Source organism: Odocoileus virginianus, chromosome 8 (genome assembly GCF_023699985.2).
Source record: "Odocoileus virginianus isolate 20LAN1187 ecotype Illinois chromosome 8, Ovbor_1.2, whole genome shotgun sequence".
In the NCBI taxonomy this organism is placed as follows: Eukaryota; Metazoa; Chordata; class Mammalia; order Artiodactyla; family Cervidae; genus Odocoileus; species Odocoileus virginianus.
The window spans coordinates 17,268,701-17,290,009 of record NC_069681.1 but is presented as its reverse complement, the minus strand read 5'-3'; positions in this window follow the sequence as shown (position 1 = coordinate 17,290,009).

The window sequence follows — 21,309 nt, the reverse complement described above, 5'->3', positions numbered from 1 at the left end:
ACTTACTTTAAAATTTTGTGCCATTATCTCTAAACAACTCTCTGGGTTTTCACCATTTCCTTTGGCCAAATTTGTTAAGTACCTCCTGGGTCAGTTTTCTGGTCTGAAAATGGAGATAATAGTACCTGCCTCCTGAGGCCATGTGAAGTTTTTTTTTTTCTCTTCTAATTTAGTTTGGCAGTGCTGGGTCTTCATGGCAGCGGGCAGGCTTGTGGGATCCCTCTGGCATGTGGGATCTTAGTTCCCTGACCAGGCATTGAACCTGCATCCCCTGTGCTGGAAGGTGGATGTTTAAATACTGGATGGTCAGAGAAGTCTCTGTGTGAGGACCGAGTGGGTTAATCTTGCAGAGTCTGAGAACAGTATTGGACACATAGTGAATGCTATGTGGCTCAGCGATAAAGAATCTGCCTGCATTGCAGGAGCTGCAGGAGACATGGATTCATTCCCTGGGTCAGGAAGATACCCTGGAGGTGGGCAAGGCAACCCACTTCAGTATTCTTGCCTGGAGAATCCCATGGCCAGAGGAACCTGGCAGGCTACAGTCCATGTGGTCACACTTAGCTCTGAAGCGACTTAGCACACACACACACATGCCCAAGTGCTACATAGGTTAGCGGTTATTACTTTTATTTCAGGAGAGGTAAAAGAGGTCCCATGACTTCCTTCTTGGTTTTCTTTTATCCTTAGATGAGTTAACATTCAAGGACAGAATGAATTCCCTAGGACCCATCCACATAGCTAAAATTTTGGCGAGAATTTAAAGTATTCACACAAGTATTTCCAAACGGTACAAGCTTTAGGGTTTAGGACCAATTTTTGAAAGTGTTACAGTCTGGCTGGTGAATACATGTACATGGGAAAGTTGAGTTACTGGTTCAGTCAACTCCTAGCCTGCGAGATGAAGAGGACAGAGTCTTGAAAGCAAGAGAGAGAGAGAGAGAGATCAAGAGAGAGAGACTCTTAGAGCAGGAGCCAAAGGGAAAAGACACATGTTTTTGCTATACAGACAAACTAGAAATACAAATAATTACCCGCCTTTGGTTAGCAAGGATGTTGCCCAGCAGCACCTCCTACAAGGGTGAAGGAAACCTGAAAAGTGCAGACCACCAGGGTGGTCAAGGAGAGAGCAGCCTGGCCTTTCTGAAGAAGAAGAACTGTGCTGAGAAGAACACGGCCCACCCAGGTACCCTGTTCTGCAGCACACAGCAAGGGCTGGGCACGGGCCCATCTGAGCTGCCTGGAAGACGGGAAATGTTTTTGGTAGGGTTCGGTTTGGTTTGGTTTTCTTTGAGCTCTGGAACCTCAAGAGAATGGAAAAAGGCAAATCCAGAGTCAGGTGTGTCCAGAACCAGAGGCTCTGGGAGGCGTGGAGCCGAAACCAAAGGCCGGGGGAGGAGGGAGCCACCTGCTCTCGTAGAGATGGCCTGGATCTGGGGATGCCTCCCTGTGAGAACAGACCGTCTTTTCAGAAATGAGTCAGATTCCTGACCAGCAAATATAATTACTAATTTTAGACGTTTTCTGAGGAAATGACCAAGTTGAATCTTCAGTGCTAATCATCATCTTCTCTGAAACTTTTGAGGTGTTTCCCGCCCCCCCCCCCCCCCATTGTTTTCCTTAGTAATCTGCCTTGGTGTTCAGCTTGGGAAATGGATAAAATTCCCTTCTTTGAAACTGAGCTGAATAGCTCTAAGACAGAGATGATCTCCGTGTCACTCGATGCCACAGTCCTAGTTCCACTTCAGGACCAGCTGTTATTCTCCTTTTATTATATACTGACCTCGATGGCAGGTGAAGGAAGAAAGAAAAATACAATTTGAGGGAAAGTGACACTAAAGCCAGTTTCCTCTGCCTGGAATGTCTCTCTTCCTGATTTCTTCTCCTCCTTTAGAGCCTGGTTTAAATATCACCTGCCCAGGGAACTTCCCAATTGCCTGCCTACCATAGATACATCCCCTTGACAAGTGATGGTGGGCCATGGTCTCCAGATGTGGTCAAGCACCATTCTGGATGTGTTCACCAAGGGTGTTCTCAGAGGAGATGCACATTTAGATCAGTGGACTATGACTAAAGCAGCTGGGCTTCCCTAATGCGGGTGGACCTCAACCAGTCAAAGGCTTGAGCAGAGACAAAGGCTGACCTCCCAGGAGCAGTGGGGAACTCTGCCAGCAGACGGCCTCCAGACTTCATTGGCATCATCATCTCCTCCCAGTTCTAGAGCAGACTCAGATTGCAGGTCTTTCCTGAGTCTTCAGGAGAAGCCTGCTCCTCCCCGACCCCTGACTGCATTAGATTCTGGACTCCCCAAGGCTTCACAGTTGGGTTAGTCAATTCCTTAAAGTAAGTCTCTTTCTGTCTATGTGTGTGCTAAGTCACTTCAGTCATGTCTGACTCTTGTGAACCTGTGGACTGTAGCCCGCCAGGCTCCTCTGTCCATGGGATTCTCCAGGCAAGAATACTGGAGTGGGTTGCCATGCCCTCCTCCAGGGGATCTTCCCCACCCAGCAGTCAAACATGAGTCTCTTACATCTCCTGCATTAACAGGCGTGTTCTTTACCACTAGTGCCACATGGGAAGCCCAACACTTTGAAAGAAGACTTATTTGCTGCAGATGAGAGGGGGCAGGTCTATGTGCCTCGGAAGCTCTTGCTGAATCCAGACACAGAAAGGGGACCACGGACCTCCTGCCTTAGGGCCTGGCAGGCTCAGAAAGCTCTCATCCGAGGCCACAGTGACAAGAGCGACAGGGACCCTCTTAAGTCTATTTCTTGGCACAGGAGGGGAAATTTTATATTTTCGGTACTTACTTTAAAATTTTGTGCCATTATCTCTAAACAACTCTCTGGGTTTTCACCATTTCCTTTGGCCAAATTTGTTAAGCACCTCCTGGGTCAGTTTTCTGGTCTGAAAATGGAGATAATAGTACCTGCCTCCTGAGGCCATGTGAAGTTTTTTTTTTCTCTTCTAATTTAGTTTGGCAGTGCTGGGTCTTCATGGCAGCGGGCAGGCTTGTGGGATCCCTCTGGCATGTGGGATCTTAGTTCCCTGACCAGGCATTGAACCTGCATCCCCTGTGCTGGAAGGTGGATGTTTAAATACTGGATGGTCAGAGAAGTCTCTGTGTGAGGACCGAGTGGGTTAATCTTGCAGAGTCTGAGAACAGTATTGGACACATAGTGAATGCTATGTGGCTCAGCGATAAAGAATCTGCCTGCATTGCAGGAGCTGCAGGAGACATGGATTCATTCCCTGGGTCAGGAAGATACCCTGGAGGTGGGCAAGGCAACCCACTTCAGTATTCTTGCCTGGAGAATCCCATGGCCAGAGGAACCTGGCAGGCTACAGTCCATGGGGTCACACTTAGCTCTGAAGCGACTTAGCACACACACACACATGCACAAGTGCTACATAGGTTAGCGGTTATTACTTTTATTTCAGGAGAGGTAAAAGAGGTCCCATGACTTCCTTCTTGGTTTTCTTTTATCCTTAGATGAGTTAACATTCAAGGACAGAATGAATTCCCTAGGACCCATCCACATAGCTAAAATTTTGGCGAGAATTTAAAGTATTCACACAAGTATTTCCAAACGGTACAAGCTTTAGGGTTTAGGACCAATTTTTGAAAGTGTTACAGTCTGGCTGGTGAATACATGTACATGGGAAAGTTGAGTTACTGGTTCAGTCAACTCCTAGCCTGCGAGATGAAGAGGACAGAGTCTTGAAAGCAAGAGAGAGAGAGAGATCAAGAGAGAGAGACTCTTAGAGCAGGAGCCAAAGGGAAAAGACACATGTTTTTGCTATACAGACAAACTAGAAATACAAATAATTACCCGCCTTTGGTTAGCAAGGATGTTGCCCAGCAGCACCTCCTACAAGGGTGAAGGAAACCTGAAAAGTGCAGACCACCAGGGTGGTCAAGGAGAGAGCAGCCTGGCCTTTCTGAAGAAGAAGAACTGTGCTGAGAAGAACACGGCCCACCCAGGTACCCTGTTCTGCAGCACACAGCAAGGGCTGGGCACGGGCCCATCTGAGCTGCCTGGAAGACGGGAAATGTTTTTGGTAGGGTTCGGTTTGGTTTGGTTTTCTTTGAGCTCTGGAACCTCAAGAGAATGGAAAAAGGCAAATCCAGAGTCAGGTGTGTCCAGAACCAGAGGCTCTGGGAGGCGTGGAGCCGAAACCAAAGGCCGGGGGAGGAGGGAGCCACCTGCTCTCGTAGAGATGGCCTGGATCTGGGGATGCCTCCCTGTGAGAACAGACCTCCTTTTCAGAAATGAATCAGATTCCTGACCAGCAAATATAATTACTAATTTTAGACGTTTTCTGAGGAAATGACCAAGTTGAATCTTCAGTGCTAATCGTCATCTTCTCTGAAACTTTTGAGGTGTTTCCCGCTCCCCCCCCCCAATTGTTTTCCTTAGTAATCTGCCTTGGTGTTCAGCTTGGGAAATGGATAAAATTCCCTTCTTTGAAACCGAGCTGAATAGCTCTGAGACAGAGATGATCTCCGTGTCACTCGATGCCACAGTCCTAGTTCCACTTCAGGACCAGCTGTTATTCTCCTTTTATTATATACTGACCTCGATGGCAGGTGAAGGAAGAAAGAAAAATACAATTTGAGGGAAAGTGACACTAAAGCCAGTTTCCTCTGCCTGGAATGTCTCTCTTCCTGATTTCTTCTCCTCCTTTAGAGCCTGGTTTAAATATCACCTGCCCAGGGAACTTCCCAATTGCCTGCCTACCATAGATACATCCCCTTGACAAGTGATGGTGGGCCATGGTCTCCAGATGTGGTCAAGCACCATTCTGGATGTGTTCACCAAGGGTGTTCTCAGAGGAGATGCACATTTAGATCAGTGGACTATGACTAAAGCAGCTGGGCTTCCCTAATGCGGGTGGACCTCAACCAGTCAAAGGCTTGAGCAGAGACAAAGGCTGACCTCCCAGGAGCAGTGGGGAACTCTGCCAGCAGACGGCCTCCAGACTTCATTGGCATCATCATCTCCTCCCAGTTCTAGAGCAGACTCAGATTGCAGGTCTTTCCTGAGTCTTCAGGAGAAGCCTGCTCCTCCCCGACCCCTGACTGCATTAGATTCTGGACTCCCCAAGTCTTCACAGTTGGGTTAGTCAATTCCTTAAAGTAAGTCTCTTTCTGTCTATGTGTGTGCTAAGTCACTTCAGTCATGTCTGACTCTTGTGAACCTGTGGACTGTAGCCCACCAGGCTCCTCTGTCCATGGGATTCTCCGGGCAAGAATACTGGAGTAGGTTGCCATGCTCACCTCCAGGGGATCTTCCCAACACAGGGATTGAACCTGTGTCTCTCCCATCAAACTTGCATTGGCAAGTGGGTTCTTTACCACTAGCGCCACCTGGGAACCCCTTCTGTCTGTATGCACACATCCTATTGGTCCTGTTTTTCTGGAGAACCCTGACCCATACACCCTCTGTGCACACACACACCCTTGTTCTTTTCCTCAGTCTTTGTTCACGTCCTGCAAAAGCCCACACCAACATGCAGCTGTGTTGTTCATTGTTTCATCTGTTTATTCAGTGTCTCTACCAAACAGAAGCTCCCCCAGGGCTGGACAGGTCTGCCTGCTCCCCCTGCCTTCTGAACGGGTCTGCCTGCTGTTCTCTGCCTTGTGTTGTCAGAAGTGCTGGGAACATAGCAGATGTGGCAGATCTTGGTTGAATGAGTGGATGGTTAAGCTTATCTGATAGACTATGGGCTAGTGGAACTCCTATATGCAAATCAAAGCTTTAACATGTGTGGGAGTGTTGTTTTAAAACTATAGTGCATATTCAAGAAACTACATTCCTAGGGAAAAAAAAAATACAAGACTTCTCTGGTGGTCCAGCAGTTAAGACTCCATGCTTCCACTGCAGGGGGCACAGAGTCCATCCCTGGTCAGGGAATGGTGATCCTACATGCCATGCAGCATGACAAAAATATATTTTAAAATTTAAAAAACATTTTTAAAAATGATCATAACCATAGTGAGGTGCCATTTCACACCCACAAAGATGGATGACTGTAGTCTGACATACACACAGAGTTAATAATAGCAAGTGTTCTTTAGGAGATTGGAATGCTTAGACATTGCTGATGGTGCAGCTACTGAAAAACAATTTTTCAGTTCCTTAGAATGTTAAATATAGAGTGATCCTTTGACCAGAAATTCCATTTCTTTACTATACCCAAGAGAGATGAAGCTTCTACACAAATGTTCATAGCAGGCTTAGTCATAATGGCTAAAATCTGGAAACAACTCAGTGTCTATCAGGAGCTGAAAGGATAAACAAAATGTGGTTTATCCGTATTTGGACACATATGTGATGGCTGTACGGACATGCATACTTACTAAATGCCCCTGAACTGCATACTTTTAAATGGTGAGTTTTATGGTATGTGAAATGTCCCAATTTTTTAAAATAATAAAGTGCAAAAAAAAATGCTCTCAAGAGGTGAGCTCTGTGGGCTTCATGTGCAGAATGTAGCCTCAAGTTAAGTGGAAAGTACAGCATCCCAACCATTCTCTTAAGCCCCTCTATCGTGGGGATTCCCTGCTGGCCCAGTGGTTATGACTCTGCACCTCCACTGCAGGGAGCCTGGGTTCCATTCCTGGTCAAGGAGTTAATATTCCTGAGAGCTTGGGGCACAGCCAGAAACAAAAAAAAGACCCTCCACTGTGTAAGCAAGGGCATCTCTAAATGAGGATTACACTTATTGGCATAAGGATGGTAATATTGATACGATTCTCTGTTTCTCTTTTTGGCCTATGAATACACTTAGAGGTGAGTAATCATTCTCAAAACTCAGCCATTAGTTTTTAAATCTGTTTGTTTGGTTTTGGTTGTGATGGGTCTTCATTGCTGTGTGCGGGCTTTCTCTAGTGAGCGAGGACCGCTCTTCGTTGCGGTGTGAGAGCCTCTCATTGAGTGACTTCTTGTTGCAGAGCATGGTTTCTAGGAGCTGGGGCTTCTGTAGTTGCAATACGCAGGCTCGGTAGTTGAAGCTCAGGCGCTCTAGAGTGCAGGCTCAGTACTTGTGGCGTATGGGCTTAGTGACTCTGAGGCATGTGGGATCTTCCCAGACTAGGATTGAACCTGTGTCCCCTGCATGGATGGGTGGGCAGATTCCTATCCATTGTGTCACCAGGGAAGCCCTCACTTAGCCATTATTTAAGAAACTGTAGCTGTAGCCCATTTGAAAACCATGAGTCAAAACCCACAAGTACATGTAACAGTACCAAGCGCGGCCCTTGGGAAATGACACTTTCGGCTGCCCACAAAAATAAAATGAAACTCCCCACTTTGTCAGCTTCCTGGAGGAGCACTGGAGACATTTATCACGAGTCCAATCTCAACCACAAAAGCCAGATTCCCTGCTTGGCCCCATCCTTTCCACCGCGTGCTCTGGCTACTTCCTGTTGCTAAGTCTGCTCAGTGGTACCTTGTTCGTAAAGGCAGTGGAAGACAAGCTGAGTGCAAGATTCGAATCCAAGTTTGTCTGAGGATAGGGTTGGAGAAATTGGACACTGTGTTATTTAAGTTCATGAGTGTCTGTATTCATTTTGTAGCACTGTCCAAGGAAAGGACTTTTCATTTGGGGTATGTTTCTCAAAACCTATTATACTTCCAATGTCCTCTAATTTTGTGTCAAGCCCAAATATCTTGTTATTCTTAACTAACGATTACCCTCAACCCCTCATTTCTGACAGTGCGTCTGTATTTCACATGCTGCTTCTGCTAAGTTGCTTCAGTCGTGTCCAATTCTGTGTGACCCCATAGACGGCAGCCCACCAGGCTCCGCTGTCCCTGGGATTCTCCAAGCAAGAACACTGGAGTGGGTTACCATTTCCTTCTCCAATGCATGAAAGTGAAAAGTGAAAGTGAAGTCGCTCAGTCGTGTCCGACTCTTAGCGACCTCATGGATTGCAGCCCACCAGGCTCCTCTGTCCATGGGATTTTCCAGGCAAGAGTACTGGAGTGGGGTGCCAATGTATTTCCCATAGGTGAGTTTAAACCATTTTCTGTTCAGAAAGGAACACTTACCAAGCTGTGACATCAGGACCCATCAGCCGGCAGCTAGAGCAGATGACTATGAGTGCTTGGACCCAAAAACCAGAGAAGAACAGCCTCTTTCCTGGCCGAACCACCTGTCCCCAAAGTGATTCCACATCTCCAGTGCAAGTGTTAGAGCTTCAGGCCACAGCCCCTTGGCCTGGGCTATGGCTCTATGTTCTTTGGAGCCAATACAACGCGGCTGCACATGTTCACCAAGTACCTTCCAGTCTACTCAGCTCTGACACTCCAGTCCTGGGCCGCACTGGACACTGCCTTCACCCTCTGCCAATGCCAGGACCTCTCATGGGGAACACAGTTAAATTTCTCAGTCTGACTTTGGCTGCTGGTTTATCTTCACTCGACTCTCAGTGTTGGGTTTTCACTTACTGGTGACAGTAGCCAGCCGTCCCTTTCCCTCCGCTCTCACTTCCACCCCTACTCTGTGCCGCTGTGTTTTTTAAGATGATAGTAATTAGCATTGTTATGACAACAGCCAACATTAATTCAGTGTTAATAATGTGTTTTACATATGATTATTTCTCTAAGCCTCATGAAACTCAATGAGGTAGACACCACCTTTTTATAAGACAATATAAACATAGAGAGATAACAAAAAGTCAAGGTCATATAGTAATGAATGGAATTGTCAGAGCTTGAACCCAGGCATTCTCCGGCAAGGACTCAGGCTGCCGATCTGACTGGATTTCACCATGTACCCTCCATCTCTCCCCCCAACCCCCTCACGACCCTGATGTTTTCTTTGTGGCAATAGATATAATGGCAAATATAACTACAACCAATGGACGGCATCACTGACTCGATGGATGTAAGTTTGAGCAAGCTCAGGGAGTTGGTGATGGACAGGGAAGCCTGGGATACTGCCGTCCATGGGGTTGCAAAGAGTGAGACACGGCTGAGCAACTGAACTGATCTGAACTGATAATTACAACCAGGAAGTAGGTCACTACTTGTTTCTACTGCCCAACTCAAATTTAGATAAAGAGGCTCAAGGCAAATTAAACTATATTCTGACTATTGTGGATATAATCTACTCCTTCCTTCCTTTGTTCATTCCTTCCATTTATCCTTCCAAATAATAGACTTGGAACAAGATGGCGACCTCACAGACAAGGGGTCATAGGGGGATTGTGTCACATAGCGAGCACAAGGTCAGCTTGCTCACAGACCAACTAGTCCAGATCTGGGTGATTTAGCAGTGGCAGATGCAGGTGAGCACATCCTCGAAGATCACTGATGATGATTTTTCTTCACTTCTTTGGAAATTTCTAGGAAAAGTTGGTTCTCTTTCTGTCATTCCAGTAAAACCATGCAATGTAGATTGGGACTTGAACCCATGGTCTTTTCATTGAGATCACACACCTGGTCTTAGGACTTAATGAAGTTCAGGTTCTTCACGTCTTATCACAGAAAGAATTCAATGAGAGACAAAGTGGTAGGTAAGAAGTGGATTTATTTAGAAAGAAGCACACTCCACAGACAGAGTGCGGACCATCTCAGAAGATAAGAGCCCCTGAAATATGGCATGATTAGTTTTTATGGGGTGGGTAATTTCATAGGCTAATGAGTTGGAGGATTATTCCAACTATTTCAGGGAAGGGGTAGGGATTTCCCAGAATTGGGCCACCACCTACTTTTTGGCCTTTTATGATAGGCCTCAGGAAGATCTCCTGGAGAAGGGAATGGCTACCCACTCCAGTATTCTTGCCTTGAGAATTCCATGGAAAGAAGAGCCTGGCGGGCTACCGTCCAGGGGGTTGCAAAGAGTTGGACACCACTGAGCGACTAATGCTTTCATTTTCAGAGCTGTAATGATGTTTATGAGTGTGTTATTTAGTATTTGCTAATGTATTACAATGAGCGTATACTCATTGGTCTACTGAAAGTTGAATCTTCCACTGTCTTGGATCTAGTTAATTCTAACCAATTTTTGTCATGTCTTTTGGCCATGTCATTCTTTTAAGGGTTGTTTTCTGCACTCTTCTTTCCTGTTTCACCAATGGCTAGATGGGTCCTTGGCATTTCTATACTGGTTGGTCAACTACAAGGACAGGGCTGATAAAAGAGAGGGATATGTGGTACATCTTGATAGATTACCATTCAAGACCAGTGTTTTATCCATTTTAGTTTCTATATATAACCAGTTTACTCACAAGTCTAAACTTGTGTGTCTAAAACATAAGATGATCCTATTTTTTCTAGTAATTTTGCCCAGCTGGCCTTGTCAAATTTTCCAATAGATAGCTTATTCTTTTGGGCTTCCCTTGTGGCTTAGCTGGTAAAGAATCCACCTGCAATGTGGGAGACCTGGGTTCGATCCCTGGATTGGGAAGATCCCCTGGAGAAGGGAAAGGCTACCCACTCCAGTATTCTGGCCTGGAGAATTCCATAGTCCATGGGATCTCAAAGAGTTGGACATGATTGAGTGACTTTCACTTTCAGTTCATTCTTTATTGATATCTTGGCCACATTTTATAATTCTTCAGGGATTCTTGTTTTGAAACAGTCTCTGAGCATTTGGAACTCATTTTTGTTCATTTCAAAATTTCTGTCTCAAAAGTCATTCCAAAAAGTCACTCAAAAAAATTCTTTTTTCCTCGTCCTACCTGTACCAAGTAAACCTGGCTTGGTTCTTGGGGTTGGTGAAGTTAAATGCAATTTTTACAACTGTGGTTGAGGGCAGGTTTGAGCCTCCCAGCAAGATCAGATTTTATTTATGAGACAATATTCCCGATCATGTGATCCTGTAAATTATAGTAGTTCCCTCTTCTCCCTTCTCGTCCCCATCTGCACCAAAGATCCATCCCATTACCTCTTGCTCCTGGGGTTCCTCTTTCCTGCAGGTTAAGTGGCTTCAATCTGATATCAGTAATTGATTCAAATCTGGTTATTTTCACTACAGTCTCTTTGACCTATCAGAAACATATACATGGTTGCCTGGTCAAATAGTGGACTTCTCTGGCAGTTCAGTAGTAGAGAATCTGTCCACCAATGCAGGAGATGTGGGTTTGATCCCAGAGTCAGAAAGATGCCCTAGAGAAAGAAATGACAATCCACTCCAGTATTCTTGCCTGGGAAATCTCACTGACAGGGGAGCCTGGCAGGCTACAGTCCATGGGGTTATGAAGAGTGGGACATGACTTTAAGCGACTAAACAGCAACAACCCCTGTACTCCCCAAACTCATTGTTCTTCTCTGCTTTTCTCATCTTGCACAGCGTCCTTTCACATATCATATAATTTACCAATCTATTATGTCTTCTCCCCAAGCTAGAATGTGAATGCCTCAGAATGGGGATTTCTGGCTATTTTGTCCATGAAAGTTGACACACAGAACTTAGTAAATACGTGTTGCATGAGTGGATAAAAATGAATGAATGATTCTATTGGGACAAAACTGATTCCATAACAAGGTATCTTGGGGCAGATAATCCTCCTCCCAATGGCTTGTAAAGACTAAATTCTTTGGCCAATGTATTTTTAAGCTATATCTCCCAGATCCAATTTAAACCAGGATCTTTGCAAGTTAATAAAATGAGCCTTAAGTTAGAAAATAAATGTACATTCAGCTAACACTGTTCCTGGTGCAGAATAATTTCTAATAAATTAAGTTTCTAACCTCCGCTTTCCAAGAAGAATAGGATTTTATTATCCTGAAGGAGGGTGGAAGGCCTCTAATTTGAGTCCTTCTCGTGACAAGGACAGATTTTGTGGAGCCATGGCATCAGATGGCTCCTGGTGCTTACACCAGAGACTGTTCTTCCAGACTTGCCATCATGACAAGCTGATGACAAGAATGAAGACATGCTAGCATGGTGACATGATGGAAAGGCAGAACCACAGTCATAGTGTGTAGAACTTCTGGGTTCCTACAGCAAAGAGTTTTTTCCCTTCCTCTTCTCCCCCTTAGTTTTTTTTTCCTCAAAAAAATGCTTCATTATTTATTTATTTGGCTGTTCCAGGTCTAGTTGTAGCTTGTAGTATCTAGTTCTCTGTCCAGGGATCGAACCTGGGTCCCCTGTAGTGGGAACTCGGAATCTTAGCCACTGGACCACCAGGGAAGTCCCTGCAACAGACCTTCTTGCTCCACTGGGGGTATAATTTTTACTCTTAAAGACCTGGTCCTTGCCCTTCAGTGCCCTCTGGCATGTTGTGTCAGCATGGCATCAACACAGAGGACCCAGAGGAAAGAGACAGTGGTTGTGTTCACCACCAGGCACTGACACAATGAGTGCTGCTTGACACAAGCTCCCACCATGGGACCCCCAGGCCCTGGGACTGACCTTTCCAGAAGGCAGTGAAGTCATCCAACAGTAACTGTCTTAGTGGAAGGAGATGTGTGTCTCTTATAGGGGAGCTTAGGTAGCTCACTTGTTCTAATTCATACTTCTCTTTTCTTACCCTTTTGCACTGAAATCATGTAAGATGTCATAGACTCTCTCTCTGAAGTTGTCCTCCATTTATGGTCACCATGTTGACAAAATATAAAACCATACCCTGGAACCCCTGAAAGCAGCTCAGTACCTTGATGAAGCATTTAAATTCTTCTAGAGCTTCCCTGGTGGCTCAGATGGTAAAGAATCTGCCTGCAATGCAGGAGACCTGGGTTCAATCAATCCCTGGGTTGGGAAGATCCCTTGGAGAAGGGAATGGCAAACTACTCCAGTACTTTTGCCTGAAAAATCCCATGGACAGAGGAGCGTGGCGGGGCTACAGTCCATGGGGTCACAAAGAGTCAGACAAGACTGAGCAACTAACGCTTCTTGAACAGGAAAAAAGAAATGTCACATTAGTAAGACATCTCTCTCTTATGTGTACACATTATCTCACTTCATTGTCTCAGGCAGTGGGTATTACCATTTTATAGGTGAAAACAATGGACTGCATAAACTGAGAAAAAAGGCGTGATTTTGCTATATTAGTTTTTTAGTGCTCCATAAAAAATGGCCACAAACTTAGTGGTTGAAGACAACAGAAATATATCCTCTGAATTGAGAGAGTAACACTGACTTATGTACAGCTGTTGTTGTTGTTCAGTTGCCAAGTTGTGTCTAATTCTTCGGGAACACACAGACTGCAGCAGAATAAGCATCCCTGTCCCTCACCATCTCCTGGAGTTTGCCCAAGTTCATGTCCACTGAGTCGGTGGTGCCATCCAACCGTCTCATCCTCTGCCATCCCCTTCTCCTGCCTTCAATCTTTCCCAGCATCAGGGTCTTTTCCATCGAGTCGGCTGTTTGCATCAGGTGGCCAAAGTACTGGAGCTTCAGCATCAGTCTACTACCACGTAAAGAACAGATAGCTAGTGGGAAGCTGCTGAGTAGCACAGGGAGCTCAGCTCAGTCCTCTGTGATGACCTAGAGGGATGGGATGGGGGAGATGGGAGGGAGGCTCAAGAGGGAGGGAGCATATGTATACTTACTGGCTGATTCATGTTGTACAGCAGAAACCGACACAATATTGTAAAGGAATTATCTTCCAATTAAAAAAGAAAGAAAGAAATGTATCCCCGCTCAGTTTTTAGGACTTCCAAAAGTCCTAAATCAAGGCATCAGCATGTTCTTTCTTGCAGCATCCAGGAAAGAATCCTTCCTTGCCTCCCTCCCAGCTTCCAGTGCAAGAGCATCCTAAGCATTGCTTGACTTGTAGGTGCATCACTCCAGTCTCTGCCTCCCTCTTCACAAGGCCTTCCCCTCTGTATGTGTCTGTGTCTGTTAAGTCTCCCTAGCCTTTCTCTCAGGACACCAGACATTGGATTTGCATCCCTCTTTGAGTCGGGATGATCTCACCTCTAGATCTAATTTCTAATCTCACCTCTAATTTACTGACATCTGCATGTGTTTGTGCTCATGCTCAATTGTTTAGTTGTGTATGACTCTTTGTGACCCCATAGACTGTAGCCCACCAGGCTCCTTTGTCCATGGGATTCTCCAGGCAAGAATACTAGAGTGGGTTGCCATTTCCTTCTCCAGGGGATCTTCCCGACCCAAAGATCGAAACTGCGTCTCCTGTGTCTCTCCTGCTTTGGCAGGTGGATTGTTTACCACTGAATAAGCAGGGAGGAAACCTCATTTTTAAATAAGCTCACATTCACAGATATCAGGGGTTAGGACCTGGACATATCTTTTCAGGTTGACACAAGTCAACCCATTATAGTCATGAAGAAGTGGCAAAGCCAAGACTCAAAACCAATTCTATATAAATGTAGCAATTCTGATTCACATAGGCTTCTTCAGTGATTCAAGAGGAACTTGCATAAACCACTCTAGAGTTACAGCTACGCTTGAAGACAAGTTCCTCTTCTGGATTGCCTTCCTTTCCTAGGAAAAGAGTTTTCCTTTCTGCTTTTCCCACTGCTTAGCTGGATTCAAATGGAATATAGTCTGAGTCAAGTCCTTCTGAGAATTTCTTGGGAAGTATGTGGGGGTTATTCTAATGTTAAATGTATTTGGCAGAATCTCTCTTCCTATGAGGTACTGAAGTTGTTCTGAGAAAGAAGCTGGGTTCACACGACAACAGAGGCGTTGGCAGACACTGAACCAGGAGGGAAAAGACCTTATTTCCAAATAAGGTCTTACTGAATTTGTAAAGATGCTCCTGACATGGGAAGGAGTGCTTTAGAACTACCTGTTGTGTCTGAATTTCTTTAACAACAAAAATTCATTTGGACGCTCTGCAATAAAGCAGGGGTCCCCAACCTCTGGGATCTAATACCTGACGACCTGAGGAGGAGCTGATGTAATGATAATAGAAATAAAGTGTACAATAAATGTAACACATTTGAATCATCCCCAAACCACCCCCCCCACCTGTGGAAAAATTGTTTTCCATGAAACCTGTCCCTGGAGCCAAAAATATTGGGACTATGCAGTAAAGGATTATTTCGGTAAGTCCAGATTGTCCAAACCCTGCACATTTCAGAGACATTTCACTTCCAAGATGGCGCTAAAGAACCAGCCTGCCAATGCAGGAGAATTAAGAGATGCAGGCTCGATCCCTGTGTTGGGAAGGTCCTCTGGAGGAGGGCACGGCAATCCACTCCAGTATTCTTGCCTGGAGAATCTCATGGACAGAGGAGCCTGGCGGGCTACAGTCTGTAGGGTCACAAAGAGTCAGACACGACTGGGGAGATTAAGCACACATGCTGCACACACACACCTCGTGTCTTCAGCCATGCTAGATAGTTTATGCAAGCAACTTGACTTAGGGAACCCTTGGGCCACATGGCATTAGCTTGGTCTCTGCAGTTAGGTCGACCACACAAGTGGTCAGCCATGCCTCTGTGATAGAACCCCAATAACAACCCTGGACCCCGAGACTCACCTGAGCTTCCCTTCTTGGCAATATTTCATGTGCACCGCCACACTTTGATGCCTAGAGAATTCCATGTCCATGTGACCCCACTGGGAATGGACAATTGGAAGCTTATGCCTGGTCTCTCCAAGAATTCATCCTGTGACCCTTTCTCTGTGGTCAATTTTGGTCTAGATCCTTTCACTGTAACAAGTCCCAACCATGATTATAACAGCTTTGCTGATTTCTGTAAGCCCTTCTAGTGACTCACTGAACCTGATGCTGGGCCCTGGGATTCTAAAGAGGACCCCGGAACACAGGAACTACTGTCTCATAAAAGTCTATAATTTTTTAAATGGTGCATTGTTTCCTTTAACATTTCAGTTCTTTCAAAGTCCTGCTGAATTAAATCGGAAACTCCATTACAGTGAAATTGCTCCTTTTTCTGTTGATCTTTACATTTCCTTGTCCCCACAATACACATACAGGGCTTTGAATGTACTATGTGTTCAATGAGGAGCAAATGGAAATGACATGAAATCTGAGACCAGACTGAGGAAAACTCTCCTATAACTGCAGCTGACTTGCAGGCCATAGGTGAGCATTGTTATCAATACTGGGCTTCCCAGATGGTTCAGTGGTAAAGAACACACCTGCCAATGAAGGAGAGGCAGGAGACATGGGTTCGATCCTTGCTTGGGTCAGGAAAGATCCCCTGGAGGAGGGAAAAGCAACCTGCTTTAGTGTTCTTGCCTGGAGAAGGCAATTCTGGGAATAAGCAACTTCTTAAATCACAGCCTTGAAACAGATGTCGTGACTCTTCAAGAAAAGCATCAACGTCTTCAATGGATTTTTGTTTTACAACTAGAATTTTAGTGGACTCTTTGAGGTTGGTCAAAAGTCTTAGTCTTAGAATAAATAAAACTGGTTGACTGAGGCAAATATTAAGTCTCTCTAGCTATCCAGAGCTAGCATATTTCTTCGGGATCTCTGTTCTTTTGCTTTGAAAGAGAATAAAAATTTTTTAGTACATAATGCCAAGCGGCAAACTGCCCAACAAATAGGGCATTGGTCACTAAAACAGATGGTTAGAAGCACTTTGCATAGCATGGAAGACGTACTCTGCCATCCAGAAATACTCAACATTGCTTTGTTCATCTGTTTGTTTTTTCTCATAACAATATCTTCACTAGCAAAATTGTTGTGGGTGAAACATTAAAACAAAACAAAAGGGGTCGATTAACTGATTTTTGACAAGGACACCAAGACAGAAAAGGGGAAAGAATAGTCTTTTCAACAAATGGTGCTGGGGACAAATGGATAGCCACATGCAAAGGAGTGGAGCTGGACCTTCATGCCTTCACTAACAAAAACTAACTCAAAGGATCAATGTAAGACTAACGCAAGACTTAAGAGTATAAAACTCTTAGAGGAAAATATAGTGGTTAACCGGCTGCTGCACTGGCGCAGTAGGGCCGAGAGGAGCTACTCCAAGTTCAAGGTCAGAAGGGGCGGCCGTGAGAATATACCCCTCGTCCAAAGTAAGGAACAGCGTCTGCACTTTGCTGGAGCATCCGTGAAGAGATACCCCATGTCCAGGGTAAGAGAAACCCAAGTAAGAAGGTAGGTGTTGCAAGAAGGCATCAGAGGGCAGACACACTAAAACCATAATCACAGAAAACTAGCCAATCTGATCACAGGACCACAGTCTTGTCTAACTCAGTGAAACTAAGTCATGCCGTGTGGGGCCACCCAAGACCATTGGGTCATGGTGGGGAGGTCTGACAGAATGTGGTCCACTGGAGAAGGGAATGGCAAACCACTTCAGTATTCTTGCCTTGAGAACCCCATGAACAGTATGAGAGGGCAAAATGATAGGATACTGAAAGAGGAACTCCCCAGGTCAGTAGGTGCCCAATATGCTACTGGAGATCAGTAGAGAAATAACTCCAGAAAGAATGAAGGGATGGAGCCAAAGCAAAAACAATACCCAGTTGTGGATGGAACTGGTGATAGAAGCAAGGTTTGATGCTGTAAAGGGCAATATTGCATAGGATCCTGGAATGTTAGGTCCGTGAATCAAGGCAAATTGGAAGTGATCAAACAGGAGATGGCAAGAGTGAATGTCAACCTTCTAGGAATCAGTGAACTAAAATGGACTGGAATGGGTGAGTTTAACTCAGATGACCATTATATCTACTACTGTGGGCAGGAATCCCTTAGAAGAAATGGAGTAGCCATCATAGTCAACAAAAGAGTCTGAAATGCAGTACTTGGATGCAATCTCAAAAACAACAGAATGATCTCTGTTTGTTTCCAAGGCAAACCATTCAATATCACAGTAATCCGAGCCTATGCCCCAACAAGTAATGCTGAAGAAGCTGAAGTTAAACGATTCTATGAAGACCTACAAGACCTTTTAGAACTAACACCCCCAAAAATGTCCTTTTCATTATAGGGGACTGGAATGCAAAAGTAGGAAGTCAAGAAACACCTGGAGTAACAGGCAAATGTGGCCTTGGAGTACAGAATGAAGCAGGGCAAAGGCTAACAGAGTTTTGCCAAGAGAACGCACTGGTCATAGCAAACACCCTCTTCCAACAACACAAGAGAAGACTCTACACATGGATATCACCAGATGGTCAACACTGAAATCACATTGATTATACTCTTTGCAGCCAAAGATGGAGACGCCCTATACAGTCAGCAAAAACAAGACCAGGGACTGACTGGGGCTCAGATCATGAACTCCTTATTGCCAAATTCAGACTTAAACTGAGGAAAGTAGGGATAACCACTAGACTATTCATGTATGACCTAAATCAAATCCCTTATGACTATACAGTGGAAGTGAGAAATAGATTTAAGGGACTAGATCTGATAGACAGAGAGCCTGATGAACTATGGATGGAGGTTCGTGACATTGTACAGGAGACAGGGATCAAGACCATCACCATGGAAAAGAAATGCAAAAAGGCAAAATGGTTGTCTGAGGAAGCCTTACAAATAGCTGTGAAAAGAAGAGAAGTGAAAAGCAAAGGAGAAAAGGAAAGATACTCCCATTTGAATGCAGAGTTCCAAAGAATAGCCAGGAAAGATAAGAAAGCCTTCCTTAGCAATCAATGCAAAGAAATAGAGGAAAACAACAGAATGGGAAAGACTAGAAATCTCTTCAATAGTATTAGAGATATGAAGAGAAAATTTCATGCAAAAATGGGCTCAATAAAGGACAGAAATGGTATGGACCTAACAGAAGCAGAAGATATTAAAAAGAGGTGGCAAGAATACACAGAAGAACTGTACAAAAAAGATCTTCACAACCCAGATAATCACGATGGTGTGATCACTCACCTAGAGTGATCATCCTGGATCACCTTCACATCCTGGAATGTGAAGTCAAGTGGGCCTTAGAAAGCATCACTACAAACAAAACTAGTGGAGGTGATGGAGTTGCAGTTGAGCTATTTCAAATCCTGAAAGATGATGCTGTGAAAATGCTGCACTCAATATGGCAGCAAATTTGGAAAACTCAGCAGTGGCCACAGGACTGGAAAAGGTCAGTTTTCATTCCAATCCCTAAGAAAGTCAATCCAAAGAATGCTCAAACTACCGCACAATTGCACTCATCTCACATGCTAATAAAGTAATGCTCAAAATTCTCCAAGCCATGCTTCAGCAATACGTGAACCGAGAACTTCCAGATGTTCAAGCTGGTTTTAGAAAAGGAAGAGGAACCAGAGATCAAATTGCCAATATCCACTGGATCTTCGAAAAAGCAAGAGAGTTCCAGAAAAACATCTATTCCTGCTTTATTGACTATGTGAAAGCCTTCGACTGTGTGGATCACAATAAACTGGAAAACTCTGAAAGAGATGGGAATACCAGACCACCTGACCTGCCTCTTGAGAAATCTGTATGCAGGTCAGGAAGCAACAGTTAGAACTGGACATGGAACAACAGACTTGTTCCAAATAGGAAAAGGAGTACGTCAAGACTGTATATTGTCACCCTGCTTATTTAACTTCTATGCAGAGTACATCATGAGAAATGCTGGGCTGGAGGAAGCACAACCAGGAATCAAGATTGCTGAGAGAAATATCAATAACCTCAGATATGCAGATGACACCACCCTTATGGCAGAGAGTGAAGAGGAACTAAAGATCCTCTTGATGAAAGTGAAAGAGGAGAGTGAAAAAGTTGGCTTAAAGCTTAACATTCAGAAAACTAAGGTCATGGCATCTGGTCCCAGCACTTCGTGGGAAATAGATAGGGAGACAGTGGAAACAGTGGCAGACTTTATTTTTTTGGCCTCCAAAATCACTGCAGATGGTGACTGCAGCCATGAAATTAAAAGACACTTACTCCTTGGAAGGAAAGATATGACCAATCTAGATAGCATATTAAAAAGCAGAGACATTACTTTGCCAACAAAGGTCCGTCTGGTCAAGGCTATGGTTTTCCCAGTGGTTATGTATGGATGTGAGAGTTGGACTGTGAAGAAAGCTGAGCGCCAAAAAATTGATGCTTTTGAACTATGGTGTTGGAGAAGACTCTTGAGAGTCCCTTGGACTGCCAGGAGATCCAACCAGTCCATCCTTGATCAGTCCTGGGTGTTCATTGGAAGGACTGATGCTGAAGCTGAAACTCCAATATTTTGGCCACCTCATGCGAAGAGTTGACTCTTTGGAAAAGACCCTGATGTTGGGAGGGATTGGGGGTGGGAAGAGAAGGGGATGACAGAGGATGAGATGGCTGGATGGCATCACTGACTTGATGGGCATGAGTTTGAGCAAACTCTGGGAGTTGGTGATGGACAGGGAGGCCTGGCATGCTGTGATTCGTGGGGTCGCAAAGAGTAGGACATGACTGAGTGACTGAACTGAAGTGAACTGATCTGAACCTTTGTGACCCTGGATTGGGCAATGGTTTGTTAAATATGACACCAAAAGCACAAGTGACATTAGAAAAAGTTGACTGGAAAAATAACAGCACCAAAATTAAAATTTTGTGCACCAAAGAACACCACAAAGGAAGCAAAAAGACAACTTAAAGAATGGGAGAAAATATTTGCAAGTCATACATCTGATAAGGGACTTGAATATATACTATATAAAGAACTCTTACAACTCAATAATAAGAAGACAAGCTCATTTTAAAATAGGAAAGGGACCTGAATAGTCATTTATGCAAAGAAGATATGCAAATAGCCAACAAACACAAGCAAACATGCTCAACATCATTGGCCATCAGAGAACTGCAAATTAAAACCAGAATAAGATACCACTTCACACACACTAGGATGATCAGAATCAAAAAGTCAGGTAATAACAAATGCTGGCAAGTATATGAAGAAATTAGAATCCCATATACTATTGGGAACAGAAAATGGTGTAGCTACTTTGGAAAATAGTCTGACAACTCTTCAAATGTTTAAAAATAGAGTTCTATGCCATATGATATAGCAACTCCATTTCTAGATATAAACTCAAGGCAAATAAAAACATACTTTAGTCCTTTTGGGCTTTCACAACAAAATGCTATAGCTTGAGTGACCTAAATAGCAAACAAGTCTATTTCTCACAGTTCTGGAGGCTGGAAGTCTGAGGTCAGGTTACCAGCATGGTTGGGTTCTGGCAAAAGTTCTTTTCCTGATTTATAGATGGTATTTTCTTACTGTGTTCTCACATAGCAGAGAGAGAGAGTGCTTGCGCTACAGTCTGTTCTTCTTATAAGGGCACTAATTCCATTAACAAGGCCCCATCCTGTGGCATAATTACCTCCCAAAGGCCCCACATTCTAATACTATCACATTGGGAGTTAGAACTTCAACCACTGAATTTTGGGGGTACACCAACATTCAGTCCATAGCAACACACATCCATGCAAAAATTTGTATGCAAATGTTAATAGCATCATGATTCTTAAAGGCC